Here is a 24,994-nt window from a genome sequence, read left to right on the forward strand (position 1 = left end):
TTCTTGAACACAGACTGTACTAATTCAACAATATTCCTGGACAGACTTTAAAGGAAACAACATCTCTTTTTAGAAAGGCCTGGAACTGCTCACTTTCCCTCATGTCTCACGTGCTTTTCTTTTGAGTTACTTTGACGGGTGCTTTCCACAACCCTATTTTGATTTTCTCTACTAGTGAAAATCATCTAAATTCCTAAGGATGCTGAACTTTATGGGAATCAGCTAAATTGTTACTGACCTGTGGTCAGGCTCTAAGGCACTGAGCATGGCTCGCTGCACCCCCCTGCTCACCATCGGGCTCAGTCACAGGACTGGGCCTGAGTTTGGACAAACAGTGCAGACTGCTCGAGTCATTCGGGACTAACAAGAAAACAAGGTGTATGCTCACCTCACATACCTCCTTCCCCACCCAGCACACAAACACACACCTATGATATCTCTTATTACAAAAGCAAAACATATCCAATGTAAATCTCAGAACATACAAGAAATCAAAAAGAACATTATAAGATTAACCTAGAGATTATCATAGTAAGTGAAGTCAGAGAAAACCATATACCATATGATATTGCTTATGTGTGGAATCTAAAATATGATTCAAATGAATTTAACTATTAAACAGAAACAGACTCACAGACATAGAGAACAGAACTGCGTGGTTGCCAAGGAGGAGAGGGGTAAGGGAAGGACTGGGAGTTTGCAATTAAGTAGACACAAACTTCTATATATAAAATAAACAACAAGGTCCTACTGTATAGGACAAGGAACTATACTCCCATGATTCCCTAATAACTCATAATGAGAAAGAATACAGGTATGCATGCATGACTGAATCACTTTGCTCTGCACCAGAAATTCAGACAACACTATAAATCAACAATGTAGTGGTGGTTTAGTTGCTAAGTCATGTCCAACTCTTGCAATCCCATGGACTGCAGCCTGCCAGACTCCTCTGTCTATGGGATTCTCCAGGTGAGAATACTGGGGTGGGTTGACATTTCCTTCTCCAGAGGATCTTCCCCACCCAGGAATCGAACCTGGGCCTCCTGCATTGCAGGCAGATTCTTTACCAACTGAGCTATGAGGGAAGCCACTATAAAAAATAATATAGTCAAAAAATATAGTCAAATGGGGAGGAGGAAATGGCAACCCACTCCAATACTCTTGCCTGGAAAATTCCATGTATGGAGGAGTCTGATGGGCTACAGTCCATGGGGTTGCAAAGAGTCAAACACGACTGAGCGAATTCACTTCACTCACATAGTCAAATGGAAAAAAAAAACTTTAAATGAAAAACATGACCCAATAAATGGAAGCATAATCCCTAATTTTTTAAAAATATATTTTCAACATTAAAAAATAAAGTAAAAACAAAAGAACTTTATATACATATCATATATATCTCACTGTTAACAGGTGCATTATATTTGTCCTGTGCATATTTATTAATAAAAATTGGATCATTAAGTACGTACTATTTTATAACCTGTTATATACCATACATTGGAAGGACTGATGTTAAAGCTGAAACTGCAATACTTTGGCCACCTCATGCGATGAGTTGACTCACTGGAAAAGACTCTGATGCTAGGAAAGGTTGGGGGTGGGAGGAGAAGGGGAGGACAGAGAATGAGATGGCTGGATGGCATCACTGACTCTGTGGACATGAGTTTGAGTGAACTCCAGGAGTTGGTGATGGACAGGGAGGCCTGGCGTGCTGTGATTCATGGGGTCGCGGAGAGTCGGACACAACTGAGCGACTGAACTGAACTGAACTGATATACCATACAGACCATCTTTAAACATTAACAATTCTATTCCATCCATTTATTTTTAATACTGTAGAGTCCCGTGTTACACTACAGTGAGGCATCTAAACAGATGCTAACTTTCCTCTTATAAAAAGTGCTGCATTATAACTGAATCACTTACCTGTACACCTGAAACTAACCTAACACTGTTAATCGACTATGTTCTAATATAAAATTTTTTAAAAATTAAGTGCTTTAGATTTTCAAAGTAAAGGTCTACTCATGTACCTAGAACTGATAACCCACGTTCCTACAGTGAGGATCTTTGAAAAGGGCTTCTACCATAAGAAGATTAGGAGAGACGCCCGGCTCCCGGCGGCGCAGACGCGAGAGACGCCCGGCTCCCGGCGGCGCAGACGCGAGAGACGCCCGGCTCCCGGCGGCGCAGACGCGAGAGACGCCCGGCTCCCGGCGGCGCAGACGCGAGAGACGCCCGGCTCCCGGCGGCGCAGACGCGAGAGACGCCCGGCTCCCGGCGGCGCAGACGCGAGAGACGCCCGGCTCCCGGCGGCGCAGACGCGAGAGACGCCCGGCTCCCGGCGGCGCAGACGCGAGAGACGCCCGGCTCCCGGCGGCGCAGACGCGAGAGACGCCCGGCTCCCGGCGGCGCAGACGCGAGAGACGCCCGGCTCCCGGCGGCGCAGACGCGAGAGACGCCCGGCTCCCGGCGGCGCAGACGCGAGAGACGCCCGGCTCCCGGCGGCGCAGACGCGAGAGACGCCCGGCTCCCGGCGGCGCAGACGCGAGAGACGCCCGGCTCCCGGCGGCGCAGACGCGAGAGACGCCCGGCTCCCGGCGGCGCAGACGCGAGAGACGCCCGGCTCCCGGCGGCGCAGACGCGAGAGACGCCCGGCTCCCGGCGGCGCAGACGCGAGAGACGCCCGGCTCCCGGCGGCGCAGACGCGAGAGACGCCCGGCTCCCGGCGCAACCGACCACGTGCAGAATCGTGGCTGAGAGGAGCTGCCCCGCACCCAGGGTTAGGGTGGTGGCCGAGAGGAGCTGTACCACGTCCAGGAGGCGGTGGCTGCTTGGGCACCGGAGGGCCGGGAGGAGCTGATCCACATTCAAAGCAGGAGGGGCAGCCTTGAGGAGATACCCCTCGTCCGAGGTAAGGTACAGCGGCTGCGCCTTGCTGGAGCAGCTGGGAAGAGGTACTCCACGACCAAGTGGAATATAAGAATCCAGTGTTCTGGGGAGGAAGGAACAAGATGGCGGAGGGATAAGTCAGCAAGACCACTTTCTCCCCCACAAATTCATCAAAAGAACATTTGAATGCGGAGTAAAGTCCACAAAACAACTTCTGAATACTGGCAGAGGACATCAGGCTCCCAGAAAAGCAGCCATTGTCTTCTAAAGGAAAGAGAAGAAATCAAGCTCCACCCACCAGAACACTGACACATGCCTCCCTAACCAGGGAACCCGGACAAGTCTACCCGTCCAACCCCACACACAGCGAAGAAACTACATAATAAAGAGAACTCCACAAACTGCAAGAAGAGGGAAAGGCCACCCCAAGCAAAGCAATATAAGCAAGATGAAGAGGCAGAGAAATACCCAGCAAGTAAAGGAACAAGATAATTGCCCACCAACACAAACAAAAGAAGAAGATATAGGGACTCTACCTGATAAAGAATTTCAAATTTTGATGGTAAAAATGATTCAAAATCTTGAAAGCAAAATGGAGTTACAGATAAATAACCTGGAGAAAAGGATTGAGAAGATGGAAGAAAGATTTAATAAGGACTTAGAAGAAATAAAAAAGAGTCAATATACAATGAATAATGCAATAGTTGAGATCAGAAACACTCTGGAGGGAACAAACAATAGAATAACAGAGGCAGAAGACAGGATTAGCGAACTAGAAGATAAAATTGTAGAAATAAATGAAACAGAGAGGAAAAAAGAAAAACAAATTAAAAGAAATGAGGACAATATTAGAGACCTCTGGGACAATGTTAAACACTCCAACATTCGAATCATAGGAGTCCCAGAAGAAGAAGACAAAAAGAAAGACCATGAGAGAATACTTGAGGAGATAATAGTTGAAAACTTCCCTAAAATAGGGAAAGAAATAATCACCCAAGTCCAAGAAACCCAGAGAGTCCCCAACAGGATAAACCCAAGGCGAAATACTCCAAGACACATATTAATCAAATTAACAAAGATCAAACACAAAGAACAAATATTAAAAGCAGCAAGGGAAAAGCAGCAAATAACACATAAGGGGATTCCCATAAGGATAACAGCTGATCTTTCAACAGAAACTCTTCAGGCCAGAAGGGAGTGGCAAGACATACTTAAAGTGATGAAAGAAAATACCCTACAGCCCAGATTACTATACCCAGCAAGGATCTCATTCAAATATGAAGGAGAAATCAAAAGCTTTACAGACAAGCAAAAGCTGAGGGAATTCAGCATCACCAAACCAGCTCTCCAACAAATGCTAAAGGATCTTCTCTAGACAGGATACACAGAAAGAGTGTATAAAGTTGAACCCAAAGTAATAAAGAAAATGGCTACGGGATCGTACTTATCAATAATTACCTTAAACGTAAATGGGTTGAAATTTTCAAAAAGGCTAGGAAACAATTCTCATAGCCATCAATAGTTCAGTGTTGAGTTCATGAATAGTTTTTAAAGTTTGGGACAAACTGTAGTATTTGCTATTTGAAGTACTATTTGTAATTGGCATATTACGATGTAACATTGGTCTTCATTTCCAACTTAAAACGCCTAAAAATGCCTAACATTTTTAGATTTGTGAATTTTAGTTGAAATGTATTTTACGATGTTACTAAACCTGCAGAAATATTGAAATATTTCAGAGAACTTATTCACTGTACATTTAATTTATTTTATTTATAAAAGTTATGAACTGTAGAAAGTTTTACTTGTTGGGTCAAATGCTTGTTGCTTCAAATGCTTGTTGCATTTGAAGTGCTAGTTACAAGAAAATCAAATACCTTCAATGTATAAATGCTATTAAGTTTTTAAAGGACTCTGGAGTATAAGTAAGTTTGTTTAAAGAAATTTAGTCTATTCAACCTGAATCAGCTCTGTCAAACATTAATTAAAAGCCTCATTTTAAATAAATAAATAAATAATGGTGGTGGGAGGGAGGGTTGGGAAGCTGGCTGGAGGTGGAGGTGGTGAAGTTTATAAATCTAATTAAAAATGAAGTTGCATTTCCATTTTCCAAATCCACCCATCCACCAGCGTACTGTGTCACTAGACATTATGTACGATTTTACTTTGCGACAGAAACCATTACATTTAAAAATTCATTACAGCAAGGTGAGTTAGACACATGATGGATGCAGCTTTAATTCTGCCATATATTATTACAGTTAAAATGTAAATGATGAAAAATATTTTGTGCTTATCAGCATTTATGTGGAAATGTGTTTTACAGTGATATATGATGTTATATTTCTATTATTGTGATGAAAAAAAAAGCAATACAAAAAGACGAAGTGTTTATTAAAACATGAAAAAAAAAAAAGAAATAAATGGTTTTGCAGCACTGAAGAAATTATAGAAAGTAAATAAGCTAGATCAGACCTGTTTTATGTAGTAATTTTATAGTTTATTTTAATTATTTCAGTTGTAAAATATTGTTATACTGTTAATTAGTTCTGATTGTTCATATTAAACTATTGTAATGCAAAAAAATAAATAAATAAATAAAAATTAAAAAAAAAATAAAAAAATAAAAGATCAGGGACTTCTGGTGGTCCAATAGTTAAAGACTCTGCAGTTCAAATGCAGGGTGTATGAGTTCAATCCTTGGATGGGGAACTAAGATTCCATGTGCCACGTGATGTGGCCAAAAATAGAAATATCACTAATTGCTAAAAAAAAAAATAAAGGTACAACTCAAGTTTTTACATCACATGACCAGCCAAAAGTATTTCACTTCTCAAGGTCTAGAAGTAGGATATATAAAGCATTTTCTGACTTTCACCTTAAAAATAACAATAACTATCACATGGAATGACTAAGAATGGATTAGAAAGTTCTGTAGAACTTTTTGGTGCTGAACTATGACATAAGCCTTATAAGTTGTAAAATAGTTGGAACTGATGTACAGAACGTTTTTATACTTTATTTGCTGCTGAATTCTGTGAAGTTTCAATTATCAAAAATAAACTTAAATATGAAATGTAAAAAAAAAAAAAATTAAGTGCTTTAAATAAATATCTTCTTGCTACATTTTTACACACATTGAGTTATTTTCTTTGGAAAAGTTCTTATCAGTAAAATTAATGGATTAAATCCATCATTTTCGATGTGTGATAAACTGCCCTTCAAAACATTAATTGCAGTCTCTCCTGCATCTGCATGTGAAAATACAGGTATATACTTGGGCTTGTGAATTCTCTGCAAAAAAGCTTTACATTAAGGTGATGACGATAATAATCCTAGCAGTAGCATCAGCCATCCCAGGAGCTGTGGAAGCACTTTTCCCTACCTTATCTCTAATCCTTACAGCCACCCAGGCCAGCCGGGACAAACAGTAAAACCCTTGGTTGACAGACAGGAAACTGGGGCTCTCTAAGGTAAGGGTTATAAAGAAGCCAAGTTGAGGGCTCCCCTGGTGGCTCAGTGGTAAAGAACCCACCCACCAACGAAGTAAACAGGGGTTTGATCCCTGGTCCAAGAAGATCTCACATGCAGCAGAGCAACTGAGCCCATGCGCCACAACTATTGAGCCTGTGCTCTAGAGCCTGGAAGACACAACTACTGAAGCCCATGAGTTAGTGCTCCCCAACAAGAGAAGTGGTCACAGTGAGAAGCCGCCCACTGCAATGAAGAATAGCCCCTGCCTGCTACAACTAGAGAAAAGCCTGAGCAGCAATGAAGACCCAGCTCAGACAAAAATAAGTAAAATTATTTTAAAAAGTAGAGTTGAGGATTAGCTCTAGTCCCAGGTCTACCTAACTCCAGAGCTCCCAATGGGGTGAAAAGACTTCAAAGAGAAGACAGGAGTCAGCCCCACAGCACAGGGAGTACAGCAGAGCCCACCTTGCTGGTCAGAAGCCTGGGTGCAAAATCTCAGATCTTTGGAGCTAGCTGGTTAAACTTCTGATAACTTAAAACTGGCCAAGTGGCAGTATTCAGACCACAGAAATCAGTGCTGCTTTGTTCTGAAAGCCTGTTCACCAACACAACAAATTCAAGTAATGAAGTCTGACTTCACCAACCTGGATGTTACCCAGGAGAGAAGGGCTGCTCATCTTTTCCCTAGGCAGCTGCTGGCTCCACAGCCAGGGAGGAGCAGGGTCCCCACATGCAAGCATCACAGGGAGCCCCAACCACTCTTCTCCAGCACCCACTGCCCCGGCACCTCCCCTGCCATGAGAGCACCAGCACGAAGACCCCCCTGCCCATGTTTCACTGACAGCAACGGGGACAGAAGTCACAGGCCCATGACGTATCTCTCCACCTCGCGTCCCACAGGGCTCCACAGGCCCCCCTCGAGGTCAGCGCCCACTCCTCCCTACTCTTGGAACCCTCCTGTCATGCACACTAGTGGTTCCCCGGACCTTCATTTCTCTGAGCCTCCCCCTTCCCTGCTTGCTCTAACCTGAGTCTGACCTCCCCAGAGGGCAGTGCTGCCCGTGGTTGGCCTTTCTGTAACAATTCTCAATCACTGGCCTGGAATTGGGAAGACATGCTCCATGCTTCCCCGGAGAAGGCAATGGCAACCCACTCCAGTACTCTTGCCTGGAAAATCCCATGGGCGGAGGAGCCTGGTAGGCTGAAGTCCATGGGGTCGCTAAGAGTCAGACACAACTGGGTGACTTCACTTTCACTTTTCACTTTCATGCATTGGAGAAGGCAATGGCAACCCACTCCAGTGTTCTTGCCTGGAGAATCCCAGGGATGGAGGAGCCTGGTGGGCTGCCGTCTATGGGGTCACACAGAGTCGGACACGACTGAAGTGACTTAGCAGCAGCAGCTCCTTGCTTCCCAGGTGCTTCTTCACTTTCTCCCTGCCTCCTCTGTGCCTCCTCCTTGAAGCCCTCCAGCTCTGCCTCTCCCATCCCAGACCACATTCACACTCCTCTCAGCTCCAGGACATGACCTGCTGCTTCATTCCTCATTGTCCTGTTCCCCCTCCACTCTCCGTGGTGTCAAAGGAACCCTTCACACCCCGGCCCCTCCTCTGCTCTAGTGAGGTCTCTTCTACCCAACCTCAGCCAGCCAGCGCCATGGCAATATGGTGACTTCCTCTCTCCCCAGAAGTGCGGCTACCCATCACCCCCATCTCAAGGGTGCCCCTCCAGCTTTCCAGTTTATTCCCTCTGCTGCTGCTGCTAAGTCGCTTCAGTCATGTCTGACTCTATGCGACCCCATAGACAGCAGCCCACCAGGCTCCGCCGTCCCTGGGATTCTCCAGGCAAGAACACTGGAGTGTGTTGCCATTTCCTTCTCCATTATTCCCCCTAGGCTCTGAATAATCATTTCTTGACCCCACCAGGAGCTATGATCACCAACCCTGTGTTCTTTTCACTCCCTCACCTTCTTTGGCTACACCACACTCTGCTTAAACCCCACTCTTCACCAACTCACCACCTGCCTTTGACAAGTGAATGTGGTTGAAGCAAAACAGAAAACTATACCAACTGATCTTGCTTTAAACTCACTTAAGTTTACAATCTTGCATCTTACATGGCTGGTTAATGCAGCCCAGAAGCCACCAACACTTCCTCAGCCCATTGACTGCCCTGCTGTCCCACCTCACCATCTTCCTGCCTCCTCTCCCATCCCCCAAGCACCAACAAGGACCCTGCTGCTAAAGACACTGTGAGGGCTGCAGTCCTGAGAACAGCACATCCAAAAATGCCGCCATCACATCTGACCTCCCTGAACACCTTCCATACACATCTCTCTGTCTTCCTAACTCTGCATGGACCGTCCTCACCCTGTGTGACTCCAATTCCCAGGGCCTTCATTTGTGCTCAACCCCCACCCCCCAAGGCAATTCTCCCCTCTATTCTGCACCAGCAGTAATCCCTTCTATGCTGAATCGTTCCTGGATCAAGGTACAAATACAGTTACTTCTTTTATTAATTTTATTATTAATAAAAAATAAACCAAAGCTTCTTGCCTGGAGAATCCCAGGGACAGCGGAGCCTGGTCGGCTGCCGTCCATGGGGTCGCACAGAGTCGGACACGACTGAAGCGACGCAGCAGCAGCAGCAGCAACTATTTGGACTCCCACTTTCGTCTCCAGCTTTTATCCCAACTCCCCTGCTGCCTAGGATCAGCCAGCCTCCAAGGTGAACCAATGATCCCCCACATCTGGCTCCCATACTCTTACACAGACCCTCCCAGTGTCCCCGGGATCTACAGAAAAAAGCTCAAGTGACAGCCCGTTACTTCTACGGCCAGGTCATCAGAGATGGTCTAGCCTCTGGATCTCAGATCACATGTCTGGGAGGAAGCCGGCTGCCATGCTGCCAACTGGGAAGCCTGTGCAGTGAGGAACCAAGGCCCCATCAGCAGCCATGGGAGGAGCTGCCATGGAAGAGAGCCTCCAGCCCTGTCGAGTCCTCAGATGACTGCAGCCCTGGCCGATATCCTAACTAAAACCTCCTGAGAAACTGGGCCAGAAGCACTCACAAGAGCCATTCTTGAATTCTCGATCCACAGAAATGGCGGCAGAGCAAATTTATAGTTTTAAGCCACTAAGTTTCAGAGTTATTTGTCATATAGTAGATAACTAACCTACAGTTATCTGTACAGTTAACCTAACCATCACTACTACCACCATGCTCCCCATCACAGTTCTCCATACGACTTTTCTTCAACACACACATAACCTTCCACATACTAACCTTTACTTATCTATCATATTTATTCTCTATCTACTCCAAGTATAATGCAAGTATTTGTGGGCTGAGATTTTTGTCTGTTCTGTTCACCAGTGTATCCCAAATTCTGAAGACAGCCTAGACACAGCAGGTGCTCAAGAAATGTATGTTGTGAAAGGACTCTAGCCCTCCACAGCTTCTTCCAGGGCCTGGGCCCTGAAATCACTTCCTCCACTAGCACAGCTGTTCACACCCGTGATCCCCTCCCCCACCTGCCTGGAACCAGTCAGTGTCTTCGAGACTAGCCATCTCCTGCTTCACCAGGCTTTAACCAAGCCCCTCAACATTCTGTTAACAGCCTCCCCACTAAGCCTCACGACTCTTTCAAAGATAATTCAGAACTAAAACTTTTCTGGTCCCTTCAAACTCCTCAACATTTCCTTCCTTCTTCCTATTCCATTAACCAAACGTGACTACTGAGCACTTGAAGTGTTGCTGCCCAAAGTGAGAAGCGTAGGAGTAAAATATACACCAGATTTGAAAGACTTGATATGAAAATAAAACACAAAATAGTTCATCAATAATTCTCATACTGATTACATGTTGATATGATAATTTAGAAATACTGGGTTAATGTGGTTGATTCACATCAATGTATGGTAAAAACAACCACAATATTGTAAAATTAGCCTCCAATTAAAATAAATAATTAAAAATAAATAAATAAAAATGAACTTCTGAAAAACAGTTCTGGCATTTGTCCATAAAAGAAGGAAGTCCTAGATAATTTTTACTTTTGTCCCATTTCTTAATTCTTAAGACAACTTAAGAATTCTTCTCACTGAAGAACTATCTGTACCAAAATCTACCCCTCAATAAATACAAAGAACAAGAAAAAAAAAAAGGAATACTGGGTTAAATAAAATATATTATGACAATTGATTTCACGTGTTTCGTTTTATTTTTTCATGTGGCTCCCATTGTATTTCTAATAGACAGCACTGCTATAAACCATTTTCAAACAAAATGATTCCCTCCTTCATGGACAAAATTCTTCCCCTAGCTTTTAACAAGAAGGAGATTGCGAAAGAATGTGAGGAAATGCAACATGCAATTTAAAAATAAAAACTAAACAAAATCTGCAATGCTTTGAAATTATCACTTTGATCGTCAATTGAAATTGAATATTTTAAGATAATATTTTTCAGACACATAAAATAGAGTACATTTAATTGACATTATAATTCAATATTATCACTATCTGTAAAAATTCATGAAGCTATAACCTAATGATTTATGCATTTTTCTCAATGTCCTATACTTAAATATTTTAATGTTATACTATATAACACCACACTAATTTAATCCAAACTAAGGGATTCTATGTTTAAGGAAAAAGAAGACTCTTGCTTTTGCATGCTTCCTAAAATTTAAAAGGAATGAAATAAAAGCACCCTCCTCCTTTCATTTCCTCCCTTTAAAGTCAGAGTTCAGTAACAGATCATTTAAATACTGCCCCTGCTCACAGGAGTCTCCTTAGCAACCTTTTACGGCTTGTCAAGGGTTGCAGAATTTTCCCAATCTCCCGTTCTTGAAAGGGACCATGTCCTGTCCAGAAGAAAGGAACTTAAAACAGAAAACAAGCTCTTTAAATGAAAATTTTAAAGAGGTTTCACAGTCTCCTTCAGTTCTTTGCCAGCTCCTTTGCACTAAGCATGCTGCCGACCTCCCTTTCCAAGGTAAAATCAGATCTGGTAGCTACGGCCTCTGCAAAAACAAGAGTGGACACTTCTAACAACACCTGCAATTATAATTAAAGGTCACACCTGTTGGTCCATACCATGAGATTCTGAGCCCGTTTCACAATTATAGGTTGCTGATCCATTTTTTAATTTATTCAATTTAGTTCATGTGTAAGCTGTATAACAGTAATAGAATATACCTGCAAACAGCTTAATAAGTATCAAATAATACAAATAATAATTGTCTTGCTCATTTTTATTACATTGGTATTAACTAATTAGCCATGCTGAAGGAAAAATTAAATTCCAAGTTTAATAAACCAAAATTCATATAAATAAGTTTAAGAAAACAGGTACTATTGCCTCTAGAGTAAAGAGGGAGTATTTCTGTCCCAAGCATGTACTAAATTAGGGCCAGCGCCCAGGCTCCAGTTTTGTGCCACACCCCTAAAAGCATCATTTTCTCCTATCTTACCTCTCTGGGCTTGAATGTGAAGTAGGGGGGCAGCCACAGGAGTAAAGGGTAGAAGGTCACCTCATACTAAAATAAGTGAGACACATTCACACAGTCACCATGCCACCAATGCAAAATGGACAGGCTGGTGTGCATGGCCTCATTAATATGATTTCAATGATTTATTTATAAAATCTAACAGAATAGGATGCATTACCTTATCCCCAGCCACCTATATATATACACACACACAGCATCACTCCTCCCCACTATCTAAGGAGAGTTATCCTTTTGCCAGTCCGGCTGAAGTCAACTCCCTCTAAAACTGAGTTCTCCTGTTTCTCTCTATAAAACTTTTTCCCCCTTCTTGTCCTGCCCACTGTTCCCCTCAGGATTGAGAGGCATCAAAGAAAAAATAGGACTGAATCCAACCAAAACCTTGTGGGGCCTTCCTGGGGACAAAAGCCCCTGTGTCCCAATTCTTATTTATAGAGGAAAAAAAAAAAAGGCTTTAGTCTTCCAGGCCTTCTGCAAATTCCAAAGAGCAGGCTCTAGCAGTTCATGATTAAGATAAGCAAGTCACCTTACTGTCCAAGCTCCTCTTGAAGGAATACAGATTGTTAGACCCTGATGCATATCTGTAAGATGTTCTGTAGAAACTAAGACCCCCAGCCAGGTGGAGGATGGTGACCACACGCTGACTGCAGCATGCAAAACCCAGACTGGTTGGAACATCACCCCATTACCTCACAACCAACCCATCGGAAGGTCCACCAGATGCTCGTGCAGCCTTCAACCCTCTCCCCTCACATCATCTTTAAAAACCCTGAAAGTCATCGGGGAGTATGGGTCTCTGGAGTATGAGCTGCCTGCTCTCCTTGTTTGGTGCTGGCAAATAAATCCTTTGCTGTGAACACCCACTGTCAAGAGTTTGGCTTTCTGCACTGTAGGCACAGGAGCCCTTGTTAGGTAACACAGTTTCTAACTTTTTTGAGTAGAATCGAGAAAACAAAAAGAAAGACCCAGGACCAATGTGAAGGAGGAAGAAAAGGAAAGGGAAAGGAAACAAGATGTCAGCACCCTGATTTTGGACACGCCTTTGGAACGGAGAATCTAGATATCAGTTGAAATGAAAAAACAAATGCAGAGGAAAGAGAAGGTGAAGGACAAGTGTGCCTTCAGGGAAGGAGTGGGGGTGGGGTGGGGTAAGTGGAAGGTTCCAGAGTAGCTACAGGGATGAAGGAGTTAAAGAATTTTAAAAAGGAAATTTTGATAATTTTATTAAATGTTGTTATAACCTATAAACTGTATTCACTATACGATCCTTCCAGAGACACTTCTTAAATACCTTTCACTGCTGCACTGTGCTTATCTGCTACACTGCGCAAGTAGCAAGCAAGGGAGAGCCTCAGGACTGACCAAGTGTCTGAATTCAAAATCTATGTGAAGGAAAAAGTAAAACTAGGAAAGACAGTGGTTGATTGAACAAGTTCAGGCTCTGTCCTCCTATTCAGCTACATAACATCTTCACATGCAGCCTTTTGTTAAGATTCCTAACAAAGCAACAATTCTTTTTACTCTTTTTATAAAGGTAATTCTCTTGCAACAAGATTTCTCAAGGACAGCACTGTGTCCTGATGCCCAGCACAGAGTCCATACATAGCAAGAGCTCAGCCAACGATGGCTGAATTAAGGAAAGTTCTGACGTGTTTACCTTTAATTCCTCCTCCCTTTCACAACTCTTCATTTTCCTAAGATCCATTTCTATTTACTCATGAAAGCTTCCCCCAGATAATAATCCAAACCACAAGGCAAGGTGCTTATTAGTTATACACAGATGTGAAGGCCATAATCTTCACATCAATAAAACTGCCTCATGAACTTTGTTTCTCAAGAAAATAAGCAGTTATGTCATATAAAACCTCTATGAATAAAACCGTGGGAGTCCAACAAGCAAAGTCAGGCACTAATCTTATATTCTAGAAAATACTCTTGCAATAAATTTGATACTCTAAATAGAAAATGATCCTGCTGCTGCTGCTAAGTCACTTCAGTCGTGTCCGACTCTGTGTGACCCCTTGGACGGCAGCCGACCAGGCTCCACCATCCCTGGGATTCTCCAGGCAAAAACACTGGAGTGGGTTGCCATTTCCTTCTCCAACATGTGAAGGTGAAAGTGAAGTTGCTCAGTCTTGTCCGACTAGTAGCGACCCCATGGACTGTAGCCCACCAGGCTCCTCTGTCCATGGGATTTTCTAGGCAAGAGTACTGGAGTGGCTTGCCATTGCCTTCTCCAGAAAATGATCCTAAGGGGAAACAAAACAACAGCTCAAATTTCAATTATACTAGACCAAACTAATGAGAAAAGATCCTGATGCTGGAAAAAACTGAAGGCAGGAGGCGAAGGGGATGACAGAGGACAAGATGGTTGGATGGCATTACCGACTCAATGGACATGAGTTTAAGCAAACTCTGGGAGATAGTGAAGGACAGGGAAGCCTGGCATGCTGCAGTCCACGGAGTCGAAAAGAGTTGGACATGACATAGCAACAGAACAAGAAGACCAAACTAAAGTTTGTCCCAACACATAAAAAAAATGTATATTTCTACTTGAAATATAAATTATATAAATATTATCTACAAAGTCCCTGATTCTGTATTCAAATATCTAAATATTCTTTCACAGAACAGACCTGGAGGAAATTATCTAAAGAGTTTGGGGATTCACTCTACCCTTGGACTGTGAATTCCATAAAAACAATTTTTAAAAAGAAACAGCAAGACAAGGAAATCAAAGACATCCTAACTGGAAATAAAGAAGATAAAGCTATCTCTTTTCATAGATGGCACAATCCTGTACATAGGAAATAGTAGGGGATCTACTGAGATACTATAAAACTAATAAATGAGTTCGGCAAGATTGCAGGGTACATGATCATTACACAAAATCAACTGTACTTCTAAATACTTGCAGTGAACAATTCAAAAATAAAATTAAGAAAACAATTCCATTTATAATAGGATCAGATCAACTGATTTTTGACAAGGGATAAAGAAAAATTGTCTCTTCAAGTATCTTCCAAGATACAGCACTGAAACTTAAGAGAATGAACTTACTTGTGGGGGCTGGGGGAGAAGGATGTGGGCAAGGGACAGTTAAAGAGTTTGGGATAAGCATGTACACACTGCTATATTTAAAATGGATGACCAACAAGGACGGACCTACTGTATAGCACAGGGAACTATACAGCCTGGATGGGAGGGGAGTTTGGGGGAGAATGGATACATGTTTATATGTGTGCCTGAGTCCCTTCACTGTCCACCGTAAACTACCACAACATTGCTAACTGGCTATCAGTTCAGTTCAGTCGCTCAGTCGTGTCCGACTCTCCGTAACCCCATGAATCACAGCACGCCAGGCCTCCCTGTCCATCACCAACTCCCGGAGTTCACTCAAACTCATGTCCACAGAGTCGGTGATGCCATCCAGCCATCTCATTCTCCGTCATCCCCTTCTCCTCCCTATACTCCCATATAAAACAAAAAGTTTTGTTTAAAAAGATGCAGTGCTGAAACAACTATATACCCACATGCAAAAGAATGATGTTGGACCCTTACTTTATACCATATCCCAAAATTAATTTTTATTTATTTTTTGGCTGCACCATGTGGCATGCTCTTAGTTCCCCAACCAAGGATCCAACCCACACCCCCAAAAGTGAAAGTACACAGTCTTCACCACTGGACCACCAGGGAAGTCCCTGCCAATGGATTTTGATATGCCACCAAAACAAGAAAGAAAAAACAGAAGGTGGCTCAGATGGTAAAGTATCCACCTAAATCACAGTAGACTGGGTTCAATCCTTCGGTTGGGAAGATCCCCTGGAGGAGGGCACGGCAACCGACTCCAGTATTCTTGCCTAGACTATCCCCATGGACAGAGGAGCCTGGAGAGCTACAGTTCACAGGTTCGCAAACAGTAGGACATGACTGAGTGACTCAGCACAGCACAGGACTTCATCAAAATTTAAAACATATGTGTTTGAAAACATGCCATCAAAAAATTTAAAGAAAACCCACAGAATGGGGGAAAATATCTTCAAATCATGTATCTGACAAGGGACCTGTACCTAGGATACATAAAGAACTGTTATTTACAACTCAATAGTAAAAAGACAAATAACCCAATTACAAATGGGCAAAGGATCCAAATGGACATTTCTACAAAGATATACAAACATTTAATAAGCACATGAAAACATGCTCAACTTGATTAGTCATCAGGGAAATGCAAATTCATACCACGAGATGCCATTTTATGCCCACCAAGATGGCCAGAATAAAAAAGTAAGATGACAACAGGTGTTAAGCAAGGACTACTAGTGGGACTGTCACATACTGGAGCTACTCTCATAAATGGTTTGGCAGTTTTTCAAAAGTTAAAACAGAGTTAACAGTTGACCCAACAATTCTGCTCTTGCATATATACCCAAGAGAAATGAAAACTTATGCCCACACAAAATCTTGTACAGGAATGTTTATAGGACCATTATTCAAACAATGGAAATAATGCAAACATCCACTAATGATTAGATTAAAAAATATACGGTATATCCATTCACTTGAATGTGCAGAAATAAAAAGGAATGAAGTACTGATACATACCATAACACAGATGAAACCTGAAAACATTATGTTAAATGATAATCAAAATCAGTAACACAAGACCACATATATGATTCACTTACATGGAATGCCCAGAATAGGCAAATCTACAGATAAAGAAAATAATTGCCAAATTCAGACTTAAATTGAAGAAAGGAGGGAAAACCACTATTCAGGTATGACCTAAATCAAATCCCTTACAACTATACAGTGGAAGTGAGAAATTGATTCAAGTGATTAGATCTAATAGAGTACCTGTTGAACTATGGACGGAGGTTTGTGACACGGTATAGGAAACAGGGATCAAGACCATCTCCAAGAAAAAGAAATGCAAAAAAGCAAAATGGTTGTCTGAGGAGGCCTTACAAATAGCTGTGAAAAGAAGGGAAGTGAAAACCAAAGGAGAAAAGGAAAGATATACCCATTTGAATGCAGAGTTCCAAAGAAGAGCAAGGAGAGATAAGAAAGCCTTCCTCAGTGATCAAACCGAAGAAATAGAAGAAAACAACAAAATGGGAAAGACTAGAGATCTCTTCAAGAAAATTAGAGATACCAAGGGAACATTTCATGCAAAGATGAGCACAACAAAGGACAGAAACAGTATGGACTTAACAGAAGCAGAAGATATTAAAAAGAGGTGGCAAGAACACAAAACTATACAAAATAGATCTTCACAACCCAGATAATCACGATGGTATGATCAGTCACCTAGAGCCGGACATCCTGGAATACGAAGTCAAGTGGGCCTTAGGAAGCATCACTACGAGCAAAGCAAGTGGAGGTGATGGAATTCCAGATGAGCTATTTCAAGTCCTAAAAGATGATGCTGTCAAAGTGCTGCACTCAATATGCCAGCAAATTTGGAAAACTCGGCAGTGGCCACAGGACTAGAAAAGGTCAGTTTTCATTCCAATCCCAAAGAAAGGCAATGCCAAAGAATGTTCACACTACCACACAATGGAACTCATCTCACATGCTAGCAAAGTAATGCTCAAAATTCTCCAAGCCAGGCTTCAACAATACGTGAACCATGAACTTCCAGATGTTCAAGCTGGTTTTAGAAAGGCAGATCAAATTGCCAACATCCTCTGGATCATGGAAAAAGCAAGAGAGTTCCAGAAAAACATCTATTTCTGCTTTATTGACTATGCCAAAGCCTTTGACTGGGTGGATCACCACAAACTGTGGAAAATTCTGAGAGATGGGAAGACCAGACCACCTGACCTGCCTCTTGAGAAACCTATATGCAGGTCAGGAAGCAACAGTTAGAACTGGACATGGAACAACAGACTGGTTCCAAATAGGAAAAGGAGTACGTCAAGGCTGTATATTGTCACCCTGCTTATTTAACTTATATGCAGAGTACATCATGTGAAATGCTGGGCTGGATGAAGCACAAGCTAGAATCACGATTGCCAGGAGAAATATCAGTAACCTCAGATATGCAGACGACACCACCCTTATGGCAGAGGGCAAAGAAGAACTAAAGAGCCTCTTGATGAAAGTGAAAGAGAAGAGTGAAAAAGTTGGCTTAAAGCTCAACATTCAGAAAACTAAGATCATGGCATCCGGTCCCATCACTTCATGGCAAATAGATGGGGAAACAGTGGAAACAGTGAGAGACTTTATTTTCTTGGGCTCCAAAACCACTACAGATGGTGACTGCAGCCATGAAATTAAAAGACGCTTACTCCTTGAAAGAAAAGTTATGACCAACCTAGACACCATATTAAAATGCAGCGACATTACTTTGTCAACAAAGGTCCATCTAGTCAAGGCTATGGTTTTTCCAGTAGTCATTTACAGATGTGAGAGTTGGACTATAAAGAAAGCTGAGCACTGAAGAATTGATGCTTTTGAACTGTGGTGTTGGAGAAGACTCTTGAGAGTCCCTTGGACTGAAAGGAGATCCAACCAGTCCATCCTAAAGGAAATCAGTCCTGAATATTCATTGGAAGGACTGGTGTTGAAACTGAAACTTCAATACTTTGGCCACCTGATGCAAAGAACTGACTCACTGGAAAAGACCCTGATGCTGGGAAAGACTGAAGCTGGGAGGAGAAGGGGATGACAGAGGGTGAGATGGTTGGATGGCATAACCGATTCAATGGACATGAGTTTGAGTAAACTCTGGGAGTTGGTGATGGACAGGGAGGCCTGGTGTGCTGCAGTCCATGGGGTCGCAAAGAGTCAGACATGACTGAACTGAACTGAATTGTTGGGGGCTGATAAGGTGGAAGACGGGGATGATACCTAATGGCACCCGATTTCCTTCAGAGGTGACAAAAATGTTCTAAAAATGATTGTGGTGATGGTTGCATAATTCTGTGAAAATACCAAAGACCAATGAGTCACACACTTTAAAATGGTCTGTTGCCTTGCAAAGTTTGTGAATTACATTTCAGCAAACTTCTAACAAAAAAATTAACAAACACTAATCATCAAGACATTAGGTAATTATCACAACAGCAAGTAAATACCCATATTTACTGATACCAAATTTTTCTTTTAAGTATCTTTTAAATATTTGCCAAATATAGTAAAACCTCTACCAAATTGAGGGAAGACGTTAAAAGACACCACTTAAAACAGCAGAAGTTCTCTTAATCAGCCTTTATCTAGCTGACTGACCCATCTTACAGTCCCCAGTCCTCTAGCAACCAGACTGACTGATCTCCATGACAACTACTAGCCATGAGTCACCAGTGCATTCAGGTCACCTGGTAGGGGATCTGAACGTTTACCACACATCAGTTGGGTCTGTTCCCAAACCTATTTGTGCAACTCTACTGATATGATTACAAAAATAAGTTCAATTAAATGATGTATTAACTGATGAAATGTATATATGCATTCACATTTCCCTGCCAAACTACATGCAAACAGCAAATGAAGAATGACCCTGTGAAACAGAAGAAAATTTCAGAAAGAAATGTTTCTTCCCTTGAGGAGAAACTGGACCTACATCCAATCTTTAATACAGCACATAAGCCCTTGCACCAGACTTCCCTGGTGGTTCAGTGGTTAAGACTCCATGCTCCCAATGCAGGGGACCAGGGTTTGATCCCTGGTCAGGGAAGTAGATCCCACATCCCGAAACTAAGAGCCCAAATGCTGCAACTAAAGATTCCACATGTTGCAATGAAGACCCCAAACTTAGCAACTAAGAGCCAGCAGAGTCAAATTAAAAAAAAAAATCATTGATCTAACACTAAAAAAGAAAACTGGCATCACCTGTCCCCCTCCAATTCCTACACCTTCCCCTCACACATACCATGCTGGCATCCTGCTGTTCTGTTAGTTTCAAAAACAGCTTGCTCTCTGACACTTCACAATGATGTCCTTTTGCCTGGAAAGTTCCACTTCATGTCTAAACCCTTTCCATCAGCGTGGCTGACTCCTTAAAGCCAAGTTTGTCATTTACGCAAAGATGCACATGCTCCTAAGAGCAGCACATAAATTTTCCTCTGTTCATTTCTTTGCATTTGTGCTTTTTTAATAAAATTCTTTTTTAGAAATAAAAAAAAAAAAAGAGCAGCACATAAAGGATGAGTGAAGTCGCTCAGTCGTGTCCGACTCTTTGCGACCCCATGGACTGTAGCCTATCAGGCTCCTCCATCCATGGGATTTTCCAGGCAAGAATACTGGAGTGGGTTGCCATTTCCTTCTCCAGGAGATCTTCCCCACCCAGGGATCGAACCCGGGTCTCCCGCATTGTAGACAGACGCTTTACCATCTGAGCCACCAGGGAAGTCAATGCTCAATGGTAAATCACCTCTATCATGTACATATAGGAAGAGATGTGTAGAAGAATATTCTAAACAGTCATTATAACTAGATAGTAGAGTATGAAGTTATTTTTACATTCTTCTCTGTATCTGTCTGTGATATAAAATACAACAAGCAATTTCTACAAATGAATAAAGGTACTTTGAAAAGGAAATAAAAGTCGAGCCCATTCCCACTGTGATCCTATCAAAATAAAAAAAGTTGTTTCATATTAAAAACATTTAAAATTCAAGCTATTCACTAAAGCAGATTGATCTGGCCCCTGGATAAGGCAAATTATTAAGAAAACTTTCTACTCTATTATCCAAGTACTTAGAAGTGCTTAAATTACTTGAAAGGCAAATTTTCTGTTCCTTCAGGAATAAAATGTTTAATCTCAGATAATTTGGTTACTCTGAAATCCTTTGTGAGACAGAGTACAACTGTCACTGGTCTTCAAATACAGTAAAAACTGTACAAAGGCACACTACTTGTTATAAATTTTGTGTCATATGGTCAAACAACATTGCCTGTATTTAAGACATCTATGACTTAAATCACAGAAAGGCCATTTTGGTAATAAAGATTATCTGAGACAGACAGAGAAGAGGAGAGAGAGAAAGGACAGAGGAGACAGGGGAGAGTCAGAGGAGCTGCCACAACGCCTCCAGTCTGCATATGAAGATACACGAAATCTAAATGGAGATTCAACTATATCACATCATCAATATCTCACTACCAACCTCTGTTAGTATTGACACTCAGAAGTAACAACTCATGGGTAGACACAATTTACCCTAAGGACACACAAACCAATTTCCAGGCCACATAAGTTAATGTCAATCAAATAGCCATATAAAATCAGGCATGTTTGAGGTCTTTAATCCAAAAAGAGGAAGCAGAATGTGTGTACTTCTTGTTCCTTTCACCTGCTCAAGGAGAAAATGCTGTTGTCACCAACAGTTAAATAACATTTACCCTCCCAACCCTTTTAAAGAACACATATCATTTTAACTTCTTGCCACACAATCCTATTTATAAACGCTTAAATCAAGGTTTTAGATCAAACAAAGCCTTCCAACAAAAGGATAGGTTGATAGTAATTCCTTTGTATTTCCGCTAGATATTCTTAGATCTACTTAGTTTGGTATCAAATACTAATTTCACAACCATATAAAACAGGCTCACTATGCAACTACAGTTTACACAAATATTTCTGTAAAAATATTACATACTTCCTTCACACTAATTTTTCAGTTACTTTTGAAATTAATTCAGGGCTGAAGTGAAGTCACTATTCAGGGCTATCAAATGTCAATTAAAAGAAGGACTACTCATCAAATTATCACTGTGAGAAATTATCACTGTGTGTCTACATGAGCCAGATGTAAAATTAAAGTACAAGGGCTAATTCAGCTAAAGACAAAATGGGGAAATTCCCTGGCAGTCCAGTGGTTAGGGCTCTGCACTTGCACTGCTTGAGGACCTGGGTTCAATCCCTGGTCAGAGAACTAAGATCCCACAAGTCTCGCAGCCAAAAAAAATTTTTTAAAAACAAAAATGGGTTTTTTTTATTTTGTATTGTACTCTGTTAAAGCAGTCAGCACCCACATACTACCTCTGGCAGTTTATCTCAGGCTGCTCAGGGAACATGAAAAATTTTCACATAGTCCAGTTTCTGTCAAAATCTGAATATAACGAGAATGGAGGAAGTCCAAATACTACCTCTGATGTGTTCCTTGGTTCACTTCCAAAAGCTCTGGGTTTCCCCACAAAGCAGACTAACTCCAGGTGTGATTTCCCAGGAGGTTCAAATATACAGCAAAATTCTTGAGTTGTTATGAGTAATTCAGAATCAGACTAATTCACAAATTGCTCCAGTACAGACTGTGTTCACCTAACAGTGGGGCTGGGGGTTCACAGACAGAGTCTGTTCCTTCTTTGCCTGGTTTCCATCCAACAGGAACGTATTCCCTCACTGCATAATGCCAGGACCAAGAGAGTCACAGGTGAGAAGCATGTAAAGGACAAGGACAATTTCACGGGCACAAAACTGTCAGCATCCTGCAGATGCAGACAACCAAGGATTGGATTCAGACAACCTGAAAGAGCTAAGAGAGGTGGTTGCGGAACACACTGGCTCTACAGCCCTGGGCAAGTATACCTCACCATACCTCAGCTTTCCTTAGTAATAGAACCCACTTCATAAACTGGTTGTGAGGATTAAATTAAGGTATCTAACAGTACTCAGCACAGAGGAAGAGCTAAAGTGTTTTTTAAAGATGTGGGAATGAAAGACAGTAAGTATTTATATATGGTACTTTATTTGAACTTCATAAATATGAACTTTATTTCTAAGATAGGAACATAAATCTTTTCCATACCTCCCCTCAGTAAAGCTTACACTTTCTGCTATGCTATGATTTTTATAAACTAGCTCTATCAAGATTAAAGGATTGACAAAAGTTATCTAACTTTATATAGTGCTTTAACCAATTTCACATAAAATACAGCAAATCCATCAAGGAGAACAGAACAGGGTTGTTCTGGTTACTCATTCAACCTTCTTGCCTGCTAAAGGGAAAGGGCCTCTGAGTGCTACATAATTAACTGTAGTTAATAGAAGACAGAATGGAATGAAATTTAGACAGCTAAAAACAAGGAAAAAGTCTCAATTAAGATACTTGGAAATTCCAATTTTTATGTTTTAGTATTTTTAAGTGCTTAGCCTTTTCTTCAAATGTAAGAGTATCACCCACAAGACTATTTAAGTAATGGCAGAAGGAAAAACTTGTAAACTAGGAGTGAAAGTTTTCCTAAACTGTGAATTGGAACCACTTCCCTTGACAAGAAAATCCCAACTACAGGTCAGTCATGTGACAGTTTATAAATGACCACTCCCAGAGAGGAGGCCAAGGCAGGTAACACACTGTGTACATTACAGGTCATCCCCAAAAACAAAGGGACAGAATACAGATTAGTGATTATTGGCGGGCTGGGGATGGGGGGAAGACAACAAAGAGGAGTGGGGGGACCCTGGGGGGTGATGAGACTTGACTGTAGTGATGGTATTTGTCAAAACTTAAAGAATTTTAACTAAAAAGTTTAAATTCTACTGTATATAAATTATATCTTCAAAAAAATAGAGACAGTATAGAAGAAAAAGTTAAATTGCTTATTAAAGTAAAAAATTTTGGTTTCATCCACATGCAAAGGCTTTCCCTGCTTTCCACCAACCCAGCTCAGGGCTCTGGTTTGACCTCTCCTGACCCTCAACTCCATTTCTCAGGAAGAAGTCCCTCTGCTCTCCAGATCCAGTCCAACTCTAACTGGTTAGTTTTGGGGTCCTTTTACTTTCAAAAACTACCAGGGAGTCCAAGGAGCTTTTGTGTGTATGAGCTATAATCAAATATTTATTGTATCAGAAATTAAAACTGAAAGTTTTTTATTGAATTGCTCAAATTAAATTGTTCAAAAATAATACTGTTGTAGAGCAGAAATTAACACAACATTGTAAAACTCCAAGAAAACCTGAGTTTATATACAATCCAATAAAATTTTAAATAAAATGATTAAAGAAAAATAATACTATTAAATATGTTAATACATGTAACATTTTTATAGAAAGAAATGCTCAAAATTTTCCAAAAATAATAGACTTCCCGGGTGGTTCAGTGGTTAAGACTCTGAGCTTTCAATGCAGGAGACTTGAATCTGGTCCCTGGTAGGGGAACTAAGATCCCACATGCCACTCAGGGTGGCAAAAAAAAAAGTCAATCAAATAGTTAAAGGGGTGGTACTGTTTCATATTTTTGCAAAACTCCTGAAGGTTATGCTTAATAAAATCCAGCTACATCTGCTCTTCTGCAGCCACTCTGATAGGACTGTCAGGGTCATGCAGCCCTTAAGTCTCTGAAAGCACCACTGTACACTCGTGACAGAATAAAAGGACAAATAATGTCTCAGTAATACTTTGAAGACAGTTTGACCACAAAAGTGTGTCAGAACCCCCCAGAGCCTTCGCACTGTCCTTGCAGAACTGCCACTCTAGCCCGGCCACCTCTAGCTGCAGCCACTTCTGATGTGGCAGGCACCCACTCTCCCTAGGATCTCTCCCTCTCCACCTCTCCTCCCACCCCCTCTCTCCTTCCCCTTCTCTCTCCCCCAACTTCTTTCTCACTCTCTCTTCCCCCTTACTACCACTGCATGTGTGCACACATGCTCAGTCACTCAGTCATGTCTGACTCTTTGCGACCGCCATGGACTGCAACCCACCAGGCTCCTCTGTCCATAGGATTATCCCAGCAAGAATACTGGAATGAGGTGCCATTTCCTCCTTCAGGGGATCTTTACCACTGAGGCACAAGGGAAGCCCTTACTATCACTGTGTGTGTTAGTTGCTCAGTCGTGTCCAACTCTTTGCAACCCCAAGGATTGGGGCCCACCAGGCTCCTCGGTCCATGGGATTTTCCAGGCTAGAATATTGCAGTGGGTTGTCATTCTTTTGCTCCAGGGGATCTTCCCGACCCAGGGGATTGAACTCAGATCTCCCACATTGCACGTTGACTCTTTACCATCTGAGCCACCAGGGAACACTACCATTACCAGCACCAAATGGACAATCTTCCCCAACCTAAAAAACAAAACTTCCTACTTAAACTATCTCCTTCTTCACTAGAGTAAGTTTTTTTTTCAAGTTCCCACTCCTCCTAATGCCCCTCCTTTTTATCATT

At 41.9% G+C, this 24,994-nt stretch overlaps 1 protein-coding gene across 4 annotated transcripts in view; it reads right to left on the reverse strand.

Moving 5' to 3' along the window:
• SPIRE1 (spire type actin nucleation factor 1) overlaps positions 1-24,994 on the reverse strand; it is a 161,091-nt gene that overhangs the window by 115,993 nt on the left and 20,104 nt on the right. The gene's annotated exons all lie outside the window — the stretch shown is intronic.

This window comes from Moschus berezovskii, chromosome 28 (genome assembly GCF_049115385.1).
Source record: "Moschus berezovskii isolate FMDL1 chromosome 28, NW_MosBer_1.0, whole genome shotgun sequence".
NCBI lineage: Eukaryota > Metazoa > Chordata > Mammalia > Artiodactyla > Moschidae > Moschus > Moschus berezovskii.